The sequence below is a fragment of the Palaemon carinicauda genome, chromosome 44, assembly GCF_036898095.1.
Source record: "Palaemon carinicauda isolate YSFRI2023 chromosome 44, ASM3689809v2, whole genome shotgun sequence".
Lineage (NCBI taxonomy): Eukaryota > Metazoa > Arthropoda > Malacostraca > Decapoda > Palaemonidae > Palaemon > Palaemon carinicauda.
The window spans coordinates 45,862,951-45,882,944 of NC_090768.1; the positions used below are offsets into that span (position 1 = coordinate 45,862,951).

A 19,994-nucleotide genomic window follows, 5' to 3' on the forward strand; every position below is an offset into this window, starting at 1 on the left:
AGTGTTATTAAAAAATTGTTGATTCGAACACGAGAGTCTAGTCTTTACACCTTATTTCTAAAAAATAACGTAATCTTTATATCAAGATACGGTACTCAACTTTTTTTAGACAGGATTACTGCTATGGCTGCTCTTTTTCAGTTCGTTTTAGGAGATGACACTCAGAAGCTTTTCTGTTTTATATATTCTATATATAGACTTATATGTCTAATTTCATATAAAGGGCTTTAACAACAATCCGCAAATATAATTCGATACAAAGGCAATTCTATTTCTACAAGTATAATTAATTACAACCAAAATTTATTAAAATCAATGAAATGAGTTAATTTAATTGCTTTGAAAACTACTGGTGTGTTCAATAGAAAGTTCTTTAGAATCCAAAAAAAATGTAAGTACAATTCTTAATTTATTACTCCCATTAAGGGTACTGCTTAAACTTGTATCTCACACAGGAGACGGTATACAAATATCTTCAGTACCTCAGCTTTCTGGCAAAATTTCCATTGTGATTATTCACGTCTCCCCTTTGCATTACCTGTGACCCTTCCAATTAACTGGAAATCGATTTGGCTATAACGAATATATTGTGAAATGACATCGTATTGTAATTTAGTTGCGTCTTTATATTTTCATGATTGACACAAAAGGATTGACTAATCACAGTTCTATAAGTTCCTAGTCACCTAATGAAAATCTAATCCCCAGTTCTTTGGCCTAGTTGTTCATTTACATCTATTTCTTACTTGGATAATTCATGTTCTACAACCAGCCTAGACCTACTATATCTAGCAAACCTTGGTCATTCATTTCTCTCTCCTCAAGAATAATAAAAATTACTCTTATAATGTTTCAATCGTTCCAGGAATTTCAGTGTTTACCCCTTAAAGGAGAGATATTATTATCAGTGACAATAGCTTTTACATATCATAATGCATTGAGTTCTCTATGAAAAAAAAAATAGTTTTGAAAACATACCTGATTAACATTCCGTCTGCAACCTTACCATCCTTGTGAGCTAGGGATGGATGGGAGAGGGTTGTGGGAGCTATTGGTTTACTTGCTAAGTAATCTGCAGCCATAATCTGACCCTACCAGATCCTAGTTTGGGTAGAGAGGGAGCTTGGGCATTGATCATATATGCCTAATTATATAGTCAAACTCTAGGATATCGTCCTGTTCTATGTCTCTGACGCTCATGAACGACCTTTAAACCTTCTAGTGTAAAGCTTGTAATCATCATGATGCCATTCACAATCGTAGCAATAGGTGATTCCAAGGATGATTGATGATGATTGGAGAGCGACCCGATACATATGTGGGCCATGGGCTCTTTCGTTAGCAGCCCGTATAATTTCCAAGGAGTCTGATTAAATATTTTCGATTTTGTGAAAGGTCAAATATACAAGCAGAAAATACAATATCATCAATGTTTAGTTTCAGAAAATAGATATTGGTGGGGGCAAATATTTTGCTAATTATGAATTTATAGGTTATTACCTATAAAAGGCTCTAATGCCACTCTGAGCAGACCAGAGTACTCCCAGCTGATCTAATGTATTTTGAATAACAATATACCACTATTCTGACATTCCATAAGGGAGGTTTTTGCTATAAGTGGGTACATGACAAAATATGACTAACATGATTATTCTTTCATTCTCTGTCGATGTATACTCCATCAATGTAAGTATTTTAGAGGAAATAAACCTATTATACAAGTGAATTAATTGTAATTTTCGTTTCTGTTACATATATAGCAGTAATGTTGTTGTTGCTGATTTAATGAAACTGGGGGCAAACACAGACCCTTGCAGACCGTTCATAAAAATAGATATGAATGTGGAAGATTCAAGGTGCATGGTGTGGATACGCATAGTTCCAGAACATCAGAGATAATGACATTTCTTTTATTTTTAAAAACTCTCTATACCATAAAAGTTGTGACAGTGGCTTAAATCTCGAAACGGCTCTCCTTTATATAAAAGTTGGTTTCTGAGCTGTGCTCTTGGGACTTCTACATTGCATCACTCTCTTACACAACAAGTACAAGGATAGTTTGAATCACAGGTAATCATTTAAATATTTTCCTGTCTCTAAATTTTTTCTCAAATTAAATATTCTGGAATATTACCTCAACCCTTACTAAGAACTAATTCCACCATTTAAAGAGAAAAAACTTATTATCATTAAACTACTCTAAAAGGACAGCTTTGACTGCACATATACAGTACAATATACCCGTACTAAGCTTTCATAATAAGAAATATGAATTGCACAAGCACAATGGTTTACATATACCCATGCAAATATATCAAAAAGAGAAATAGTTGTCCATTTGACCTTCTCGTGTTTATATTTTTTTTTTTAAACAGAAAAGCTTTGAAATAAAGCAGAAGGTTATGCTTGGACGTTTCTTTCGCAGAACCAAATAGAAAATACGAAACCAAAGGATAAAGTGCCAATTGTTAATGCAAAATAAAATTCAAATTCAAACGGAAAGTGATTTGCAATATTTAGCCATAAATTTCTTTGGATAGAATCCAATAGGTAAACACAGAAAGTGGTCTGTCTCCCCGGCTTCACAGAAATCCCACAGGCGTCAGCGATAACCAAAACAAATAATCGTCTGTTTCAGTGTTCTCTCTCTCTCTCTCTCTCTCTCTCTCTCTCTCTCTCTCTCTCTCTCTCTCTCTCTCTCTCTCTCTCTCTCTCTCTCTCTCTCCCCAACGTGAAGAACTTCAACCCATAGTTATGTGTAGCCAGATAAAAAGATCATTATATATAAATCCAAGTTAAATTACCATATAATTTTACACCTGTATGTAAAACACTTAAAAAATTAAAGAAAAAAAAAGGTAAGCAAATATACCATATCTTCAATGGTTTTAAATTTCTAGCTCAAGCCAGATCAAAAGATCATTATATATGAATCCCAGTTAAATTACAATATTTTACACCAGTATGTAAAATAAAGTTTAAAAAATAAGTAAGCAAACCTAGCATATTTTCAATGGTTTTAAATTTATAGCACAAAAGATGAAATATGGACGAACCGACAACTCACCCAACAAAATTACCCGAGCTGACTCCGTCCACATGCCTCTTTTAGAAATATATAATCCAGGTGCCTGGTTCTTTAGGGCGGGAACTATTTTCAGGTCAAAGCAGTATCTTCAGGATAAGTTGACACCGCACTTAAAATTTTCCCTAATAAAATCTCCGAACAAATAGCAGAGTGGTTGGCAGAGCCAGACAATCGTCACATACAATTCTCAGAAGGCCAAACTAACTAAGGTTGTCCTACATTATGTCTAAAACCCTCAGAGCAAAAAAAAAGAAAAAAAAATATGGAAAATGTAAGAATGGCGATAAGAGATCAACAGCCTTTACAAGTCTATAAGCAACTTGGCTCACCAGAAACCACTGACGCCCAACAGGAAACGACGCTGGACTTGTAATGAAGTTAACCCGAGAAACCAAAGCCGCAATTCACAATGCATCCACCATGCCACTCAATGATTTCTTACAAATGGTAGATGGTTCACCTGGCCCAGATATCGGCAAAGCCCGCTCAACCATCTGCATCAACCTTTAAGTGACGAAGAGACAGATGGTGAGCCAGATTCTCTAAGACGCATCCGTAACAAACCAAAGGACCTTTGTTTATTCCAATGGTGATTAGGGAGCGAGGCTCGAAAGAGCAAACAATGGTGTATGCTGCCAAAAAATAGATGCAGAAAGGCCCAACCTTTTCAAAAACATCATTTATGAAATCCAAATCGGGATAGCATACCCCAAGATAACAGCAAACCAGAGGAACGATGAAAACCAACAGCACCTCCAGCAGGAAAGGTTCGCCCTGCTGTGGAAACAGTACAGGGAGTCATCGCCCCTATCTTTCCTTGGTTTTGAGGAGGAAGGCCTTGAACTTCACCCATAATTTATCACAGCCTACAGACTACTCTACCAACACATCCTAACTGAGAGGTACATTTGGAGGGCAATGAAAGCATATCAATAAATGGCTTTGCTAAGGTCTTCAGTGTCTGATATCAAAGATCGCAAAGCACAGAGAATCCGAGATAGGGGAATTTAAGACAAATGACCATCACATTGCTCATTATGGGACCCCTTTTCACCATCATCGACCAAAATACGAGATGGCACGAGGCAATACCAGTCAAATACTAGATGGCAGAAAGCTGAACAAAGACTCTATCAATTAGGTCAAAAACAAGCCTCCAAGGAATATACTGTAGGTATCTTTTTATCATCATCGACCACAATACCAGATGGTACGAGGAAATACCCATCAAACACCAAATGACAGAAAGCTGAGCAAAAGCTCTAATTAATTAGAGGGGCTAATTTCACGTCAGCCCTATGGACTTCCCTCCCTGATACCCTCGAAATAAAATTAAACCATTCATTGGCGTAAAACCCAAAACCAACGGCATTGTGGAGTATTTCCATCACTCCCTTAAAGCAGAGTTCACTATCAAATGTCAAGATGGAAGGGGCAAAATTGATTTACCATGGATGCTTTGTTGGCAAAGGCAATCCACAACCACCGTTGGTGACACCCGCAAACACATTTCAGGGTCCAAATGAACTCACAATTCCCTCCAACATCCATAAAGCAACAGGAAGAAATTCTTCTAACAAGAAAAAGATACACCTCAACCAGGAAATCTTTTCTTCATAACAAAAGATTCACATCGAATCCTAGTCACCAGAATGCTTGGGACCTTATCGCATACTACGTTGCATACTACTATGTATATATATATATATATATATATATATATATATATATATATATATATATATATATATATATATATATATATATATATATACTGTATACGCATCTTTTAACACATTGGATAGTTTTCATCTTATTTGCAGTATTGCTATCCACAGTTACGGGCATCAGCACGCTACTATTTCGCAAAGGCAAAAGGGTGAAGGGAAAAATTCTATGAATAAATATCGAATAAGGTTTAAACTGCCCACCAAACAAATACAGGCTTTATCATGGCAGCCAATTTCATATTAATACCAAGTGCCTTACACCACTCATTCCATTCTGTGTCCATTACCACTATGTGCATGTTACCATTCTTCACAAAATTAACATCTAAATTTCAATGAATGCATCGTTCATCATTCTATCCCCGTGTCCTTTTTTCACATATCTCTCATTGCCATAATGATGGTCCCAAAGCAAGAAATAAATGATTACATGAAATCAGAAATAAATTATATTTTTTTTTTTTAAATGTACAGATCCCTGAAGAAGCTGCTGACGAGAAATTTTCTACCACTTTTCGGGTAACGGTTAAAGAATATTGGGCAAGAGGGTACCATTTTAACATTTTCTATAGTAACATAAACAGAGCGGTTTTTGAAAAAGATGCCTTACATAGCCTATGTTAACCAAAGTGAACAACAAGCCTAAGAATGGAATTGCAGATTGAATTTGATACTATTAACAACACAGAGAGATTTCACTTGCTTTCGAAAATATTTATATCAATCTTCTGGTAACACATCACTTACTTAGTGAATGGCATCAACTAATTTCATACCGTAATTAAAAAGTACTTAAGAGAATAAAGGCTCAACTTTCATGGTTCTATCGGTAATAAACAGTATACTTGCTAATCCTAAGGTGACCATTTTTTAAACGATGAAGTTTAGATAAAAGAAAAAAAAAGGTTGGAAGACCTCGTCAAGTCATACAAAGAAAGACGAAGAGGAGGAAAAAACTGAAGATGGACCAGCATAGTAGATATTTGGTAAGTTCAGCTAGGCGTTACAAATGGCAGATGCTTTAAAGATGATAATAGTTCAAAATCATATGACAGAGCACCATCAAAATGTTTTATTTATCGACAGAAGCTCAAAAACCTCAAACATGTATTTGATGACTTAAAATAAACAAAGACGATACTCTTTCAAGTCCTTGATAAACCAAAAGTATACATTATCTACGATCCCCAGCCATCATCGGTGGCATCCAACCATTATCTCCTCAGCACTCTATAGCTTTGAAAAATTATGATTCTGAAAATCTTTCTGCTGTTTCCTCGGAAAGCAATACCCGCACACAACACAATGAGTACATCATGATCCAAATCCATTTAATCGCAGTAGTAACTTGTACGAAATTATGAAGAATCTTACTAACAAAATAGATTTTATTATTACAGGTCATGTGCAGGTGAATGATACAATATCTCTCCCTGTAACTTATTTCATTATTACTTCACCTGGGGGGGGGGACATAAAGCGTGGTTTTCGTTGTTCATTTACTTTCAGTTCTAAAATAAATCCTAACTTTCATTACTCAATCGTTCTTTGGTGTTTTAAGAAAAAATTAATTCCATAGTTCATATCTTCATACATATTTTCATTGTTCAACAACATTTTTCCAAAGTGTAGCTAAAATACCCAAATCTCATCCACTAGAGAGAAAGGAAGTATACTGCACAATGCTTGATGACGGTACCAAAATACTTTAATATAACTATTTAATTTGGATAATGACCGGCTGTGCATAATTTCTCAAATATTTAATTTCATGTAATAAAATTGCAAAAAGTTATTGTTGATTGGTCTATAGTGGGTAAAGGAATGTGATATCTAGTGTTCCTCTGGGTAATGTTTGTGACCCATCAATATTCATACTATATACACATGATATTTGGTTTGACCTACAAAACAAGTTCGTTGTATATGCTGATGATGATTAACTTTTTGTCGTAATTCCATCTCCAAATGTATATCTAGGGTTGCTGACTCCCTTAGTAGAGATCTACCTAAAATTAGTACAGGGTGCAAATAATGGGGCATGAAGTTGAACCTTAGCAAAACTAAAGTATGATTGTAAGTAGGTCTTAAAATTACACGTATGATTCTTCATTGTAATTTACTAGTGAGATATACATGCTGTCTGTTTCTTCTTGAATTGCATAAAAAAGGAATTTAGAGAAAGTCTTTTGAGATTTTCAGTGATCAATCTATTCTGGAAAAAAAATATTTGAATTCTTTCATTGTCTTGTTTCGAGTACTGCTCTCCTGACTGGCCAGCGTTCTCCAAGAGATAGATGGAGAACGCTGGCCAGAAACATCGACCCCACTTGAAAGTGGGAAAAGATGCCGACAAAGAGATAACGGGTTTTGAAATATTGCATGCCTGACAGCAAAGGTTGGAAATTATGTAAACGAGAGAGGAATTAAAACTGAAACTATTACTAATTTCTAATAAACCGATGCTGGAAAGTGACGACGTCAACGCCAAGACTTTACTCCAAGAAGGGTAGTGGGTTAATACTGATCTCCTTTTCCTGGAATGTTTGTGCTTGAAACACACACAGATATGAAAATATTCTTGTATACATACCAGAAAATACTGTATTAAAGATATTAAGGAGGCACTGTGGCTACAATAAATACTATAAAGTATAGACATATTTGTATATGAATACTTTTTATATATAGTGTATATTACAGCTTGCCTCAGTAAGATATTCTTCTCAAGAGGGGAAAATACCAAGTAATGAACCCATTGTCATGCCATCTACTTGTTGAAATCTCTCTCTTCTACTTGGAAAAAAATGTTTACCAGGGATTGGGACGAGGTCCATTTCATATCTATAGACCTTAATCAAGATGATTTCAAAATTCTTCCAAAGTGGAACATTAGTAAACAAACTTTTTTAATCAAAAAATTCTATACCTTTATCATGTTTAGTGGTTTTCTTGATATTGATGTGCGTAAGGTCTTAATATGTTGTTCATAACCTTAGCCATCTGATATGTCATATGAGAAAATATGGGACTTAATGAATTTCTAGGTTTATGGGATTTGATTATTCTTGTTTTAGTCACCAATCTCCTTTACGTCTCTCACTAACAAAGTGTTTGCTCTAGTTTTCATGTTGGATGATCTACTTTTCAGTGTCTCTTGACTTCTTTAGCATTTCGAATTTGAGTATATCGTTCAGAAAATCGTCCTGTTTCCTCCTGTTTTCACTGGCACCTTCCCTAATGGGTTTATTCAGGATCCCACTGGAAAAGGTGATGTGTTGTTTGCCAACTTTACCAACGAGATTGTCAATAAATGTAGAGGTAAGGTCAATATTCTCCTGTTGCTATAGCTTTTGAAGGTAAGCAAATAGTATCTATATCTCTATCCGCTTTACTTAAAAGTGGAATATGTTCAATTTTAAATGCACTTACGTTGATGTCTGTCTGTAATCTAATTTTTATTAAAGGCAGACAAACAAGTGGGGTCTATTATCCTATGATCCCATATTTCTTGTTATCTATACAACTTTCCGTCTTCAAATCTGAAACTAATTTGTTCCTCCCTTTACTATGTTAAAAGCTGTTTCTGGTACAAACTTATGGCTATCATCAGGGCTCCAAAAGTTATATAATAGGACTAAACTCCAATTCAAAAGCTATTACTTCGAAACTTCAAAATTAAAACAAGTATTCAAATATATGAAGAAATCAATGAAAAAATATTTAAGAATTTTCTCTTGAACCTTCCAAAGAGCTCATTGGAATTTTGTACTCACGGAGTTCGGAATAAATTCTGTAAATTGTGGATGTTTAATAAAGGCTACTGCAGGGATCTGGTCTGTTTAAGCAACCAAAAACCACCGATATTCATCATCTGTATTTCTGATGAGGTTATTTACTGATGGTTTCTAATCAAGGGCTCCATCAAAGTGGTAGTATATGGCCCTTGGTTGGTCGGGGTTTGGACAGAAATACTAGCTGGTATCAACTATCTTATTTACACGAAAATTTAACATAAAGCCACTCCTTGCAAACAGAAAGACAACAAGAAATATTTACCTTTAAAGGGGTAGCTTCTGTTTTAAAGATAAAATTATGTCATTCCTGGAATAAAAAAAATTATTTTTAATGTCATGTTGTGTTTGTTGTAAGTTCATTTCTATGCTATCCATGGGGGGCCGGGATTCAATGACCAGAACATCACTATGAGGTGCTAGGTAACGTTTTTTACAACACTCACACCCAACCCCATGAAAAAAAAACTCAGGTCACTGAAGCTTCCAATGGGAAGTATGCTGGTGTAAAACTATTTACGATACCCAGATAGTTTTGCCTTCTACTGACATTCCATAGCACTGTACTGTGTGATGAAGTCTCAAGTATTTGGGCGATGGGTGTGGGGTGGGGCTTAAGAATTTATTCTGACGATAATATATTTGGTAAGTTCTAAGTAGAATTTCTTAGTTGAAGTGTTACTTTTTCTTACTGAAAAAATTCTTCTATTGCTTTATGGACATCAGAGGATATGGTGGTTTCATTTGGATCATGAAATACGTCTGTGGGTATCGCTAAAGATAGTCCGTGGACTGCCTCCACCGGGCTGTGTTCTTAGGCTTAATAGCATCCATGGTGGATCCTTTTTTAACCCTCCATTCTGACATTTGGTAGTGAGAGCTGCTTTCAGGAAGGGAGGGAAAACACTCAACCATACCGTTGGATTTTTGGTTGCACACCACCATATGGTTTAATTTTATCCCAAGGCTGGAGGCGAGAAAAGTCAATAGAACTGTTGTAAAATTAGCCTCTTGTCACTGGTTATGTTTCCTGACCCAAATCATTAGTGATTTTGTTTAGCGTTCAATCTTCTTCTGTTTGAAAGGTATTGCCTTGGGCCTTCTAATATACTGCTCCATGATGGTAAAAAGGTATCTATATCCCTCGAAGGTGAGTTAGGGCATTACAATGTCGATGTGAATATGACGAAAGCAGCAACTGGTCGTTTTAAATTTTCCTGCCCTGGATTCTGTGTGCTTTGTGACCTTAGATACTTGATAGGGAATACATTTGCGAGCCAATTTCTTGATGTGTGTCTTCATGGCCCTTCAAATGTATCTCTCAGTTAGAATGCAAGTGGCGGAGTGACCTGAAGGCTGTGATAAAATTATGAGAGGGGTAGAAAGTTTATCCCATCAAAACCAAGAGAAGATAGGGGTAAGGGCATCCAGTACTCATCTTGCAGGCAATGGTTGTTTCTCCATCATCTATAACAATACCTGTCCAAGACAGGGCTGGAGTTTCTTGCCAGAGGCACTATAGGTACTAGTCGTCCTTAGTCAGACACTTTGAATTGGCAGCCCATATTTAGGGGTGCATTGGAGGCCATCATTACATTATTTCACTTGAAAGGGTTTACACATGCTTGGTCGGCATGTCACACAGACAAATGGACAGGATATTGATGGGATGAAGCTTCCTAAAACCGTTCGAGAACAACTCTGTTGACGGAAGGGAGGGAGTCCGGAGCAGAAGTCTAAGGGTATCGCAAAGCAGGTTTCACTATCCTCCTAAACCTAGTCCTTGTTCGTTCATGAAAATATTCCATTTTTTTTTAAAAGAGCTCCTCACTGTATTGATCTCATAGAGAAAATAGAAATATGACATAAAGCCACTCATTACGAGCGGAAAGGTGACAGGAAATAATTAAATATATAAGGGTAATGATTACATTCCAGGTGTGTTTCTGCACATCGGGTAAATGCTTGGAATATATTATATTTACAGGAACAAAGGAACATCACTTGAAACCTCTAAAACTAAATCTTACATTTGTTATTAGATATTAGTTTAAGTTTTTAAAGACAAAGTACAGTTGTTCCTGGAATGAAAAAAAAAATCTTCGCAGTCGTCTAGCGTTTGTTGTTAGTCTGTTTTCATGCAGTCCATGGATACGGGAGGTTGTGTTTTGGTGATCAGAATATCGCTGTAAGACGCTGGGTAACGGTTCCTAAAGACTTACCATTGAGATAGGTTTGAAGTTACATACTTTGGGCCTTCTATTTGTGCCCTATATAGAGCAAGTAATTTGCAGTAAGAAACTGTTCCCCAAAGGGGTTGCTTACTGGAGACCTGGATATTGATATGGGACAATGGAAACACATAAACCTTGAAAGACATTAAAGCTGATAATATCTCGAATGACATCAAAATATATCATTTGGCTAAGGTCATAAGCCCAGAGCATCAGAGAAAATTATAATAAAACAATAATAATTTACCAAAACTCGATTATAGAACGACCTACAGATGGAAACCATATACTATTCAGAAAACAATTACCAATATGTATATATATATATATATATATATATATATATATATATGTGTGTGTATATGTGTATATATATATATATATATATATATATATATGTGTGTATATATACATGCATATATATACATATATATATATATATATATATATATATATACTTGCCTTACCTGAGAGAAGTCCAAATTCAGATTTCGGAACAGGCCATACTGCTTTACGTATGGTTTGTTGGGTCACATTGTACCACAGTTGAAGCAAGCAATAAATTATGCACCCGAAGGGTAGTTCGACAGTGGTGCGTCACCACTAGTGTGGAGAGGTCATTGGCCAGGAACTTAATCTTTGAAGAATTGCTGATAATCAGAAGGTAATTACTTCCTTGTGCCATTCACCGAAGAGGAAACGAAGTATGGTGAAAAAGCGAGGACTTCGAAGAAGCACTCACTACCCCTGGGCCTATATATATATATATATATATATATATATATATATATATATATATATATGTATATATAAATATACATATATATATATATATATATATATATATATATATATATATATATATATATGTTGCGTTTATTTACAGGTTTATTTACTACGCTGCGGCTATGTTACCAATAACCATTTAATCATTTACTGTTTAAACCATCATTTTTTTTTCAATGGAAATAGAATACTTCCAGTTACGTTTAGCAAAACTACATCTTTTTGGGGCGATATAAAGTTAACATTATTTTGCAGCGAAGAACAATAAACCCTTTGAGCTTGAACACACATACAAAGAAGCAAAAACATGTGCAGTATACCGGAATTATTAAGTTTTGCTATAATACAATACTTTCCGTGATGATAATTATTTGTTATTGACTTCTGTAGCAGAGTTCCTTTTTTCATCTTAAAACTCCCCCCCCCCATTTTTTTCCCTTCAATATCGCATCTCAGTAAGAGTTCTCGAACATTTGTCTTTAAATTAATTTACGGATCAAATTAATCATTACTTCAGGTAATGATAAAAGGCAAAATTGTTGATTCAAATTGTAAGGCATTTTAAGACTTCGCCTGGTTGAATACATGAGATGGTTAGATATCGGTTTAGAATATGTAAAATGAAACAAAAAGTTTTCTATGTCCCCTAAAATTTATAAAAACAATATCTTTCTATGGCACTACAGTATATAAAAAACAATACTTATTGCATGCATAATTAAAGTGAAGAGGATATGAACCTCCGTTGCAATTAATGTCAATAGTTAATGGTCCCTTTCACTACCTTGAACTAGTTGCGTAAAGAACACTGTTGTTGAATTTCAATAATTTCATGAAACTGACAACTGGTGAAGCTTGCCTGGAGACATAATACTGAAAATCAACCAAAGAAATGCACTGGGAGGAAAAAACTTAAAGCTGAGTATCCAACAGAAGACGAGAATTCGTTGAGGTGACGAAGTAGAAAGAAATTTCTTCCCACAAAGCATTTGCCATGCATACGAAGATCAAATATCCCTTTTTAATAGTAACTAGTATATATATATATATATATATATATATATATATATATATACACACACACACACACACACGAGTCTAAATGAACAATTTTCATTAAGGGCGATTTTCGTATTTCTGTACTTTTTTCATATTCTCCGGCGTAAGCCTTTGTTTAATAAAAATTTCTTTTCATCAATTTTTTCAACTTCAATAAAAAAAAAATATAAATCAACATAGAATCTGTATCCCTAAGCATATATATATATATATATATATATATATCTATATATCATCCTGTATTCATATGAAATATCCAATTCTATACTATTATGTGAAGGGGTTTTTTTGGTCGTCTTGGTATTAAATAAAAATTAAAAAAAAAAAAGCTTCTTAAAAATAGAATAAGTATATTTCAGTCTGGAAAATCTTGCAATCCATAGAGCTATTCGTCAACTAATAAGAAATTCCAATCATTCCATTTCTAATATTTTATATTTCATTGCTCTCCTTATTGAACGTATGCCTATACCTTATATACATCCATACATTCATGTGAAGCTTACGATCTTTCCACGCTTTGTTAGTCTGTATGTAAAACAACACTAGAATCAATCAACACACAGAATGTTTCTTAATTCAATTTCAGTCACCCCCCTCCCTTCCCCAATAGTTGCTCAAGCGCTTTATGCACTAAAATTTCCATTTCAATTATTCTCGTTAGTTTTTCTCCACAAAAATATACATCATAATGGTATAGGATGTTTCCTGTCTATTTATTCGTCTGTTTATCTATCGGTTTCCGCCGTTCGACATTTTAAGGTTTTATGGATTCTGTACTTTTCGTATATTAATTATTCTCTCTCTCTCTCTCTCTCTCTCTCTCTCTCTCTCTCTCTCTCTCTCTCTCTCTCTCTCTCTCTCTCTCTCTCTCTCCTCTCTCTCTCTCTCTCTCTCTCCGCCATGTACATATGTAATATACAGTGGGTGCATGAAAATATACCAGTAAAGATCCAAACAACACGTTTTTATTTTCCAATGGATTCAACTGTTCTTTTCACTCATATAATGCAAATTCTTCCGGTAATCAATAGAAAGGCTTAATTCCAATGTAATTCTTATAGACCAAACTTGTCCCACTAAACACAAATGTCGATCGACGAATCTATCGAAAAGATGTTATTTACTTTATTTCAAAGACCCTCCTCCTTTGTCATCGTCTTCCTCGATATCCCGGATGTTAAGGACTTGATTTCACAATCGGTACATTCTGCTATTTTATAAATAAATACATTTATTCTAACTACATCGATTTATTGCGTACCTCTCAGATACTGACAAGAGACTAACTATTGATGTGCGTGTGTTTTACTATACTGGTTCTTTGTTAACATTTTCGTTCCAGCCCCGTAACCTCTGCTCCGATCTCCTTTAATCTATGTTTGTGCTAGTTTGTGTGTGTATGTATGCGTGTTCGTGCATAGATGTGTGTGTGAATGTGTATGTGCATGTGCACTCTATTGTACGTATTGCGTTACATACATATGTGTTCGAATGTGAATACGTAAGTGCGTGCGTGCGTGCGTGGGAGGGTGTACATATGTGCGTGCGTTTCTACGCGTGTTAGCGGTGTTCCTGTGTGCGTGCGGCCCCGCCCTGTCCCTCACCCATCGTGTGGCTCCGCCCAGGATAAATCGATGCAGGTGAGTCGGCTGCGGCACCGTTCCCTTCCCCTTCTCTGGCTCTCGCTCTCTCTTGTTCTCTCGCTCGCTCACCGCTTCTTTTCGGTCTTCGGTAAATAACTCATTAGGCGAGTTCCATCCGAAAATGACACACCGTCACATCGCGGGAAAGTTAAAGAAAGAAAACAAAGAGGAGATTGAAAAGGACACGCAATGAACGTTTCCACGTCTTGATCTCGCTTTTTTTAACGGGTTCACTATTCACCGTTTGGATTTCGGTCAAGCGGAGTGTCAGAAAAGACCGCTACTCTGACGGTCTCCTCCCCAGTGCTTTGTGCGTCAATTTCTCACACTTACTTTCCTTTCTTCGATAAGATCAACACCCTGTAAGTATTCTCAATACGTTTATTTCATACATAAAACTATTTCATTTACATAAATGAATAAAAAGTGATATAGAGAAGCGTAGATAGATTCTCGTTGTGAATCAGTGTAAAAGGATATAGAAGAATTACATACTGACCATCGCAATGTGAAAAGAGCCGTGAGTATTGATTCCAGAATCAATAAGACAAAGTAGGTAAAAGATCAAATTTGTGGAGTCTCATTCTTTAACTGGGGCGAAACATACGGTTGGAATATTCTTCTCCATTAGGAGTTGTAACTTGAATTTAACGATGACTTACTACCGATAGAATATTTTTATCAAGTAGGTGATGCTTATCGAACCATCAACACTTTATGAAGGAAATGAAATATCCATATTAGTATAATAATTTTATCATATTTATAGCAAGACAGATTTTTCATAACCAGTTTCCGTATCACCGCACAACTTCTATAGCTACACAACCGTATTATATGTTCAGTATTATTTCGGTAAAAGGATAATATTAATTTATTATCTCAGTTAAAAAAAAAAAAACAGCATTATAAAAATCATAAAATTCAATAAGTGTAAGATGGAATTCAATAGCATGAGCCACAAAGAAAACTATTATCAAGATTATAAAATAACGCCCAGTTCAAACTACCGCACCGTCGCTCAAGTCCACATCGAGCGCTAGAGCGACGCAGTGGTAGCGTTTCCTTCCTAAAATATCGGATAAGATTTTCAAGACGCTTCATTATTTCAAAGTTTGGTAGCGTCTTATGTGGAAACATGACTGTAAGAAGACGCGGATTTTTCCCTTATTCCCTTATTTATTTACAGCAGTGCCCTTATTGTTCTTGTTCTTGCACATTTTGTTGATGATAAAAAAATGGCACTTTCATCTCGGTAAATAAGAATAAATCAGAGATAAAATTTCAACGTTATTGCCATTAAGATTCAATGTTTCATACCCAAAATAGGTAACTGTGATTATAAAATACAGTCCAAATGGAAATATCCAAACAATGATTAATAATTAGCATGGATAGAGACGCAAAAGTTCCGATTATAAGTAAGGACATCATAAGCACTAGGAACAAAATTCTTCCATTGTTTACTAAATTGAACAATTGATTATGGAAGGTCATTCTTTAAAATAAAAAAGTCATCCCGATTAGTTGTGACATCACATAAATAATGAATTTATATCTTACTGACACTAATGAGCCTTCCACCCCATCACCCGTACGTAACGTAATGACGGAAATAATTCTGCGTGTATATATATATATATATATATATATATATATATATATATATATATATATATATACATATTATGTATATACATACTATATATATATATATATATATATATATATATATATATATATATATATATGATTACAAGAATATACATTATATACATATACATATATTTCCATACCTTAATTTACTTCTAATTAAATGAATCATCAGAAGTAATGTTAATTGTTAGATAAACATGATTGATAATAAACATGGTAAAAAAAATTACAAATTTCAGGATAATTCAAGTTATATCACTGATACCGCAGAACTGAACATCTTGGGTTGAGTTATAGGAAAATTACATATAGAAAAAGGCTCCGTTCCCCCAGAATGACGGTGAAAATTAAAGGATCTCTCTCTCTCTCTCTCTCTCCTCTCTCTCTCTCTCTCTCTCTCTCTCTCTCTCTCTCTCTCTCTCTCTCTCTCTCTCTTAAATGCAGGTGGAATAGTTTCATCAGTTTTATTTGAATTTCTTATCTTCAACTTTTTTTTTCAGTTGCGTCGGAGTGATATAAACAACTTGCTTTCAGCTTATCATGGGTTTGAAATTAAATTGTTTGGAAAATATCATTAAGAAAGTTTTCCTCAACATTTTGTTTAGAAAATACGTTAATTAACATTTTAAAGAAAGACAACAAATTAATGATGCGCAAATAAACAGAGGTTGAACAGTAACTTGTAAACTAGCAAGAGGAACCAATTAAAAAGAAATAACAAGAAGAAAATTGAAAATAGAAAGAAAAAGAAATCACGATCGATGAAAGGGATTATTTTATGAGCCGTTTAACATCATTCAAACTCTCGTTCCTTTCTCTTACCGTTATAGTTTGTGACAGGTGATTTAAGGATTGGGACTACAGGGAGGATTAGGAAGGAATGAGATTAGGAAGGAGCGGGGTTTGATATTAGGAGAAAAATAAAGAGCTGGAGAAGGGGCGATGCGGAATAGGGATACGTGAAAGGGAATGCGCTAAGTAACTATACAAAGAAAATTGGAGATCCCGGGAGGTTGTTAGTGGTTTGTAATTGGCTTTGTTTCGTTTGAGGAGTCATGGCACAGAGAGAGAGAGAGAGAGAGAGAGAGAGAGAGAGAGAGAGAGAGAGAGAGAGAGAGAGAGAGAGAGAAAACGCGTTACCTTAGAAATGCAACATTAATCAATCGACATGTATCCAATACAGAAACTTTTGCAGACGACACAAAGAGTTACATTTAATCACAGCAATAAAGAAATGTCACTTGTACCTCACTACCTGAAAACGATGAAGCATCTCAGATGTACATTCGCCAACTTATTACAATGAAATGTGACTAACATTATTTTTCTCTTTCATTTCAGAACTTCGAAACGACAACCTGATCAAGAAACTTCAATCTGAAACCTTTTAAAGTAAGTTTAACTAAGCTCTTATAATCTTTGCTTATCATGACGTTAATTGAATCAAAACATGACGCAGGCCAGTAATCTAACAATGAATCTTTATCAGCACACATCCGTACACCAACGCACGATCCTATTCTGTCCATGTCCGACTTAATTTAGGGGTGCAATATGTGTACGCAGTAATACATATATACAAATGTGTATACTCGTACAAATATATTTTTTATTATCAAATTACCAGGAAAAATGTCTAAATAAATGTAAAAGCAGTAAAGAAAGACGTAATTATGTGTGAGACTCCATCTGTTTCAAACGGGAAACCAAAGAACACCAATAAATTCTTCTAATGAGCCAAATCTTGGAAATAATTGCACAATGTTTCAGGTGTCCCGTGTTTTTCTTTAAATGGGAACTACCAGGCGGCATTGTTTCTTTGATTTACCTAAGTTTTAATTATTTATCTCATGAATTATATAAAACATTCAAATTAACTTTGTTTACTATCAAAGGTAGTATTGGAAATGATTACTCAAAAGAAATATCGGCACCTTATTACAATTTATTTGAACAAAGTAGAGAAAATATATTATACAGTAAACATTTGTACAAGGTAGACAAGAAATATTCTTTTTGCTATAAAAGATATTTTCAAAATAATTTGAAAGCAAGCTACCGAAAATGTAAACATTTACTTCACGCAGATATCTAATATATATAATATGGAATATAAGTAAATTATAAAATAGATACCGTTCAGACAAGTATGTTTATATACTGGAAGGTTAAGACCAGAGGAAAGGGAGAATGAGTTTTACAGCATGTCAAATACCGACCTCCCTAGTTTTGAGATACCATTGAGGATAAAGAATAAGGACTGCATTGATCATAGGAGATATAAACGACTCGACTCCTGAATTGTGCAAGCTCAGATTTTATTCACACTAAGAATCTCTTCTATCAGAAAGATCCAAATACACACACACACACACACACTATATATATATACATATATATATATATATATATATATATATATATATATATATATATATATATATATATATACATACATATATACATATACATATGTGTATATATACATGTGTATATATATACATACATACACACACAAATATATACATATGTGTATATACATACATACATACATACATACATACACACACACGTTTATGCCAAGTTGCTTACGCTCGCGTGTCACTGATGAAAATATGAACTACATTGCATTTCTTATATGAGAATAAACTTCATAGGGCATTGTAAACAGAATTTGCAAAAACATAAAAGTGTGTGTATGTGTCGAGATATGTGAAAGATTTTTTTAATGATTTTGTTAAGTGTTGTTTTTGGCATATTAACAAACTTAAACAATTCAGATTTTTTTCATGCTTTACTTAAAATTAATTCATTGTACTTGTATATGGATTCAAATTAAAACTTCTGTAAGTAAGAGAGAGAGAGAGAGAGAGAGAGAGAGAGAGAGAGAGAGAGAGAGAGAGAGAGAGAGAGAGAGAATAATCAACACTGGCAAATGTCAACTGATCTTTACCAAAATATGGTAGATCAACCTTTAAATAAGGATAAGGGCCGGAGCATTTTGGAAACTAAGTAAAAAAAATAAAGAATATAAGAAAAATAGTCTCAATCTAAAGTAAAAAAAATAATAATTTTTAAGGTGTGTAAAAAAAAAACCATGACATTACAAGTTGAACAAGGGCAAGTCATTTACAACTGTTTCATGAACAGCCGACGAAAATGTGTAAGTAATGAAAATTCTGAGCATAAGCGTAAAATTATTGATATTCATTAAAAGAAAAATCTTGAAAAAACTCTAATCAAAAGAGAAGCGAGCAACATAAGTTGATCATTGATATTCAGTAAAGTGAAAAGCTGTTTTTCTTCTTTATTCGTTCATTTTTCCATTAGCAATTTGCCCCTTAGAAAATCTCATTCGACTTATGCTATTTACAAATCCTACTTTGTAATACTGTACCTTTTCATGAAATTCAACAGCTAACATGCGTAATATATCTCCTATGATCAATGCACTCCTTATTCTTTATCATCACTGGTACCTCAAAACTAAAGGGTCGGTATTCGACATGCTGTAAAAATCCTTCTCCCTTTCCTTTGTTCTTAACCTTCCATTAAGCTGTTCCCACAGTGCCTGGTATTCCACTATCTACTTAGTTTCCCTTTCTTCTGCTCTATATTGCTCCTCTGCACCATGTCCATCTCTCACATTTCAATCCCAGAAAGCTTTTGGCTGAATCTTGTACCTCTCGTTTTTGACGCTCGAGCTCCATTGAAACGTGTCCGCTTAACTACTTCCACTACACCTTTCAATTTTTCTTTATGCTCTAAATATCTTAAACTTTATCAACTATCCCCTTTAATAAACTTATTCCCCGCTCGATGCATTTCTCTTATATACATCTTTTATCTCTCATACTGTTCTTTTGGATCCCATTTCTTAATACTTGATTTCTTCAATCTCTTCTTGGGTATTCTACTTCTCATTTTAATATTGATCAATAGCAACGTATGTTGTTTTCCATATTCCTCACAAAGAATACCTTGCATTAAAGGCTTAGGCA

General features: G+C 34.6%; 1 protein-coding gene across 7 annotated transcripts in view; it reads left to right on the top strand.

Annotated features, from left to right (window-relative positions):
- Positions 1-19,994, top strand: part of ChAT (Choline acetyltransferase) — a 210,215-nt gene that overhangs the window by 61,752 nt on the left and 128,469 nt on the right. For 5 of the 7 annotated variants that reach the window (XM_068366877.1, XM_068366880.1, XM_068366882.1 and 2 more), the window contains exon 2: positions 17,335-17,385. The gene's annotated coding sequence lies outside the window, so the exon portion shown is untranslated. Of the gene's footprint in view, positions 1-14,354; positions 14,700-17,334; positions 17,386-19,994 lie in introns of those variants that run through there. The other 2 variants (XM_068366878.1, XM_068366884.1) reach the window with 1 other exon arrangement.